Source organism: Mastomys coucha, unplaced genomic scaffold (genome assembly GCF_008632895.1).
Source record: "Mastomys coucha isolate ucsf_1 unplaced genomic scaffold, UCSF_Mcou_1 pScaffold21, whole genome shotgun sequence".
Classification (NCBI taxonomy): Eukaryota; Metazoa; Chordata; class Mammalia; order Rodentia; family Muridae; genus Mastomys; species Mastomys coucha.
In genome coordinates this window covers 185,227,693-185,234,452 of record NW_022196904.1, presented here as the reverse complement: position 1 = coordinate 185,234,452, position 6,760 = coordinate 185,227,693, and positions in this window count along the sequence as shown.

Below are 6,760 nucleotides of genomic sequence, written 5' to 3'. Positions count from 1 at the left end.
TGTGCACCGTGTGTGTGTGTGTGCGCGTGCGTGCGTGCATGCGTGTGTGTGTGTGTGTGTGTGTGTGTGTGTTGTCTGTAAGTATGTCTGTGTACCATGGACATGCCTGATGCTTAGTGAAGCCAGAAGAGGATTTCTGTTTCCCCAGAACTAGATTTAGAGATGGCTGTAAGCCACCACGTGGGCGCTGGTCAGTGAATCTGGCTTCCCTGAAAGAGCAGCCAGTCCTCTTAACTGCTACCTCTCCATCCCTGAAACTTTCCACTTTTTACAAAATTTTTCAAGAAGAAAGCAGAGCTAGATCCAAGAGCTCAGAAGATCACCTGAGAGCATACACATCTACTTCCTGGAGAACTATTACTCAATATCCTAGCTCAGCAGGATGAAAGGCAGCGCCCCTGCGAGTTCTTCCTTTTCCATAGCTGGCATTCGCAGTTTGTCTAATGACATGACAACCAAAAACCACTGGCTCTTCCCTGGCTCAAACCACCAGGAGACTGGAGGCCTCCCAGAGGCTGAGGTTAATGGAAAACAGTTGCTCTTGCCGAGTCCTGGCGGCTAAGGGAACTAATTTAAATCTAAAAATGTCATGGCATCTTGGAAAACATATCATTGGGGGAGACAACTGGCCACAGCATGGAGTCCAGTGCTTCCAGCAACATCAATAATGCAGGCAGGGATCTGGCTAAGGGACATGGGGACTAGAAAAAGCATCCATCATTCATTGGCTCGCTAGTCAACACACTTCTCAAGGGTCTGTGATGCTCTGGCCATATATCAGGGCTTAGGCATACAGAAAATCAATCAGACACAGCCTCTCTTCCTGTGGGGTTTATGGTATTCATCCCTCAGGATATTGATTTCAGGAACCCCAAATGCATGGGTCCCAGTATAAAATGGTATAATGTTTACATAAAACCTACATATATCTCTTCATATACCTTTAAATGACCTCTAGATTGTTTACAGTTATCAATGTTGTGTCAATGTTAAGTGTCTAGCTACTGAATATTACCCAGGGAATCATGTTTATATATATTCTACACTGACACACATTTTTCCTAATGCTTTTGATTTATAATTGGTTGACTCTATAGATGTAGATGGATGTGGAAAGTTGAATGACTGTTTTTATTTTGTTCTCATTTAACTTTTGAGACAGGGTCTCTTGACACCCAGGCTGAGTGCCAACTTCATGTGTAGCTGAGGATGGCCATGAACTTGTGGACATCCTGCCTCTTCCTCCTGAAAGCTGGAGTTACATATGAGACAGTCTGCTCAGTTTATAAGGTCCTGTGCCTTAAACCAAGTGCTCTGTGCATACCAGGCAAGTACTCTATCCACTAAGCTACACCTCATATCCATGAAGGATCATTCCATGAGGTCCATCTTGGGGCACCAAGTCACAGTCAACAGTCCAGAAAACATGGCTCTCGGGACTACTGTAAACTGTCATGTAGGTTGTATAAGAGACAGTGCCAATAAAAAAGATTCAGAGAGAGAGAGAAAGAGAGAGAGAGAGAGAGAGAGAGACGCATATGACCCTGAAGTTGAAAACCAATAGCCACGATGTCTGCAACCGTAGGGTAAAGCCTGTATGTGCAGCACCGTATTCATCTGGCTCAAGACCTACTACTTCTTGATGGTTCCTGCTACTTGTATGACAAACTCTTCTTGAGGAGATGTAATATGTACATCTACTCACCCCAGATAGGGAGCTCATGATAAACTAAAGTGTGGCTACCAACACCAAGGTCTAACTCGGTGAGCCAATGAGGTTTATTGGGACTCCTTACAGGGGTATGGCAAGGGGTTATTTACAGGAGCAGAAATGACTCAAAGACTTCTGAGTCACCAAAGCCCACTCCAGCAAGGGTGACAGTTCAGCAAAGCTGAGAACCTGGAGGACACTGCACAGCCTGCGGGCAGCTCAACAGGTCGGAGAGTGTCTTTCCAGGTGCGTCAGTCGGTCTAAACCTCTTCCAGGCAGCTCAGCTGGTTTCTGCTTCTTCCAGGCATCTGGTCTGCTCTGCTCTCAGACTTCTTTACAGCTTGGCTTGCCTGAATCTTTGCAGTTTAGGATCTTTCAGTCTGGTGAGGAGTCTCAGCTTTTATTGTTTCCTCTGGTAGGAAGGGGCCTACTGAATCTGTTCAGCTTCAGGGACTTCCTGAAGCTATTTTGATTTGTCCAATTTCCTGTATGAAGACCTTCCCTGCATACAGGAAATGTGGAATGTTTCAGTCTCAGAGGAACTGTTAGGACAACACCACTATTGAAAGAAGGAGCTGAAGCAGCTTGACCCTCAGTGCTTTCCCAAAGAAGAGCAGAGGCACCCAGGGTTGAGGTAACCAGGGTTGCTCTCTCCATTGCTTTTGTCCTGTCAGTAAAGTGTCAATAAGTGAGAAAAGCTAATAAAATATGTTTTGGATGGGGGTATTTATTTATTTTCCAAGACAAGGCTTCTCTGTGTGGCCCTGGCTATCCTGGAACTAACTCTGAAGACCAGGCTGACCTCAAACTCAGAAATCTGCCTGACCCTCTCAAGTGCTGAAACAAAATAAAATCTTAATATGATTTCAAAAGTAATTTTGACCTTATTTTATACAAAGATCTGTAGTCTACATTCAAATGATCACAGACATAAACTGAGTGAGCTCAGAACTTTTTTAATTCACTTTACATCATGTTTGCTGCCCCACCTCCAGTCAACCCCTCCCACAATCCTTACCCCCCTCTCCCTCCCATTCTCCTCTGAGCAGGTGGAGAACCCCCTTGGTATGCCCCTACCCTACCGCCTTAAGTCTCTGTGGGACTAGGCACATCCTCTCCTACTGAGGCCAGATGAGGCAGCCTAGCTAGATGAACATATCCCACAGACAGGCAACAGCTTTTGGGATAGCCCCCGCTACAGTTGTTTGGGACGCACATGGAGACTAAGCTGCACCTCTGACACAGATGTGTGTATCAGGGGTTGGCTAGGTCCAGTCTGTGTGTGTTCTTTGGTTGATGGTTCAGACTCTGAAAGCCTCAAGAGTCCAAGTTAGTTGGCATTGCTGGTCTTCCTGTGGTGTTTTCCTTTGGTGCTTGCAATCCTTCCCCCGGCCCTTCCACAAAAGTCCCCAAGCTCCACGGGATGTTCAGCTGTGTCTTTGATTTGTCTTATCCTGCAGCTTGGTGGAGCCTCTCAGAGGACAGCCACGCATGTTAAGTTCTCACTTATAGGTAGATGAAATACAGGATACCCATGCTACTCTCCACAGACCCAAAGAAGCTAAACAAGAAGGAAGGCCCATGTGAGAATGCTTGAATCTCACTTAGAAGGGGGACTAAAGCAGTCATAGGAGGCTGATGGAGGGAGAATAGAACTTTGTATTTTTAAGATGTATTTATTTATTTTCTGTATGTGATGTGAGTACACTGTCGCTCTCTTCAGATGCACTAGAAGAGCACATTGGATCCCAATATAGATCATGCTTGTGAGCCACCATATGGTTGCTGGGAATTGAACTCAGGGTCACTGGAAGAGCAGTCAGTACTCTTAACCAATGAGCCATGGCTCCAGTCAGTGAATAGAACTTTTAAACTGTCCCTCTCCCACATCAATGAATAAGGATGAAGCGCTCTGATTGCTTAGGTCTGGTGAATATCTGCCTGAGAAGGATAGGACAGACTGAGTCGTGCTGTTCAAATTACAGGGAACAGACTCCTCAAAGAGCAAGCAGGGTCTTCACAGGGTGAGGAAGGGAGAGACTGGCTAAGGTTTGGTCTGTTGCTATGGATTATGATGCTAAATACTGGTCCCCAAGATCTGGTTGCCCTCGGGGACAAGGAGATCCTCAGGTACACCAAATGATGCTATATGTAACTGCCAAGTTATCCCTGATTGGTCAATAAAGATGCCTAGAGCCTGGAGCTGGGCAGAAGAGAAATAGGTGAGGCTTCAGTTCCCGGGGCTTGGGGTCAGAGACAGAGACCACAAGGAGAGGAGAGTGGAGAAGGAGGAGGACATCCTGGGGTAAGGGATCCTGAGAACTGGCCACGAGGGCCAGTCAGGGTAAGAGAGACCCAAGCAGAACGTGACAAGTCGTAGCTCAGCATTGTTTGACAAGGAAGTAGACAAAATAGCTTAGAAGGTTGATATCTGCCTAGCTCAAGGGTTATTAAGGCTTATTATAAATACAAAGCTGTTGTATCTGTTATCCAGGAACTAAGTGATCAAAGGTGGGGAAGAAACTCTGGATTAATTATTTACTACACCAGGGACAATCATACGGAAAAAACAAACTCTGTGTGGCTCAGTAAGTCGTTGTCCTGACTGGGGACTAGACCCATTTTGGAGGAAGCTTGAGGCCAGCATCAGTCTAGAGAGAGGATTAGAGCAGAAAACCTCCCAGGTGGGGCTCTGCCCATCTAGGACAGTGGCCCCTGCAGTGAGCTTGCTTGGCAGCCTGTGAGCTCAGCTTGGTCCTGTGAGCTCAGCTTGGCAGCCTGTGAGCTCAGCTTGGCAGCCTGTGAGCTCAGCTCAGCACGCAGGAACCCAGGGGCCAGGGCCCATGGCAGTCAGACCATGTGTGTTTGCAGAGGATGGCTTTTATTCTGCAGCAGTTCTCAGCAATGGTGGGTGTGACTGTTTCTACATTTCCTATCTTGGGTAGGCTTGGCTTGAGAATTGAATGCCAGTAAGTCTCCAGGCGTGGTTGGGGCCAGGCAGAGGGGACTCCGAAGCCGGAGCTGAATCAGCCACATATAACCTTTTGATTGTTTGTTCGTTTGTTTTATAAAATTGTGTGCACATGTGTGGGATGCCTGTGTGCATACATACGTGTATGCATGTTTACATTCATGTGGGAACATGTGGATGAACATTTACATATGCACACTTGTGTACAAGGCACAGGTTGATGTCGAATGTCTTCCTCAGTTGCTCTCTATCTTATATACTGAGGCAAGTTCTTGCTCTTGAACCCAGAACTTGCCAGTTGGGCCAGTCTAGCTAGCCAGCTTGCTTGGGGGATCCCCATCACTTCCTTAGAAAGCGCTTTATTTAACATGAGTCACCTTCACATCCCATGCCCAACCTCTTAACACTGCAACCTGAGTTTTTCATCTACAAAGTTGATATTTGAGGACTGTACAACTGAATTATTAAAAAAAATCACCAAAGATTTCATAATCTAAGTAAGTTTAAGAGTTTATTTTGGGTCGCACTCACAGCCTTAGACACACATGGCTGATGGGCCACAGGCTGGATCTACTTGCATCTACAAATTGATGAAAATTAGCTATGTCACCTTGGGCACCACAGCTTTGAAATGGCCTTAGCTCAAACACGGAGCTCCCTGCGTAAGGCTTCTCAGCTTTCCCAGTCAGTTCTCTGCTCAGCCCAGCTTACATTCAGAACCACAGTGTGCCTTGCAGATCTCATTCCTCAGGACTTGTAGGGAAGCCCAAGCCTCCCCCACTGGAAAGGCTCCCTTGGTTTTTCTTAATGTCATGCTTCCCTAGATTTCCCTCTACCTTTCTGCTTGCCTCTTCCTAGACTCCTCTGCAGAGCCCTCAAGTGATGGCAGGAGTGGGGGGCGGGGCTCTGCCACAACCTCCCCTCTCTTCCCTTTAGGATCTTGATCTGGTCCCGTTCTCAGTTTTTACCGCATTTCTTTCTTAGAACAGCTGCAGAGCACCCCCACTTCTGCACAAATGCATTCTTTGTGTGCTCATTTCCCTCTAGAATTTCTTCAAGAGTCTGGGATAGTCAGAGCGATCGGCACCAAGAATGTCTGTCACAAGCCCAAACATTCATGGAGAGACTGAAACTAAATCACTGTGCACCCCTGGTGTCTACACTGTGCTGTGGTGGGGGTGTGCAGATGCTCATGGGATCTGGTTTTCTATCCATATTTCAGCTTGACACTCAGATTCCTGAATGTCTAGGGAGACTTTGAGAGAGGACTGGGTGGCAGTCCCTGGAGAATATGCTGTTGTTTGTTCCTGTCAGTGAACCTGAGTCCATCTCATATGCCAAGCATGAAGAGAAGCTGTCATAGGGACACAAGGTGAAGAGAGACACACATACATCTGTCTCCATGGATTTAAAGAACTCACATAGCCATCTGTGCCAACCGCATCACTGCATTTTAAAGAGTAACTGGCCCAACTTGAGCCCCATCCCATGAGAGAGAGCCCCCTGACACTATTACTGTTACTCTGCTATGCTTGCGGACAGGAGCCCAGCATAGCTGTCTCCTGAGAGTTTTCATCCAGCAGCAGATGGAAACAGATGCAGACACCCACAGTCAAAGCTTGGGGAGTCTTATGGAAGAGTAGAGGCAGGATTGAGGGAGCTGGAGGGGTCAAGGACACCACAGGAAGACCTACAGAGCCAACTCACCTGGGCCCATGGGGGCTCAGAGACTGAACCACCAACCCAAGAGCATGCATGGACTGGATCTAGCCCCACTACACATTTGTAGCAGATGTGCAGCTTGGTCTTCATGTGTGCCCCTAACAGTTGGAGCGGATGTGTAGCTTGGTGTCCATGTGTGCCCCTAACAGTTGGAGCGGATGTGCAGCTTGGTCTTCATGTGGGCCCCTAACAGTTGGAGTGGATGTGCAGCTTGGTGTCCATGTGTGCCCCTAACAGTTGGAGCGGATGTGCAGCTTGGTCTTCATGTGGGCCCCTAACAGTGGGAGTGGATGTGCAGCTTGGTCTCCATGTGGGCCCCTAACAGTGGGAGTGGATGTGCAGCTTGGTCTCCATGT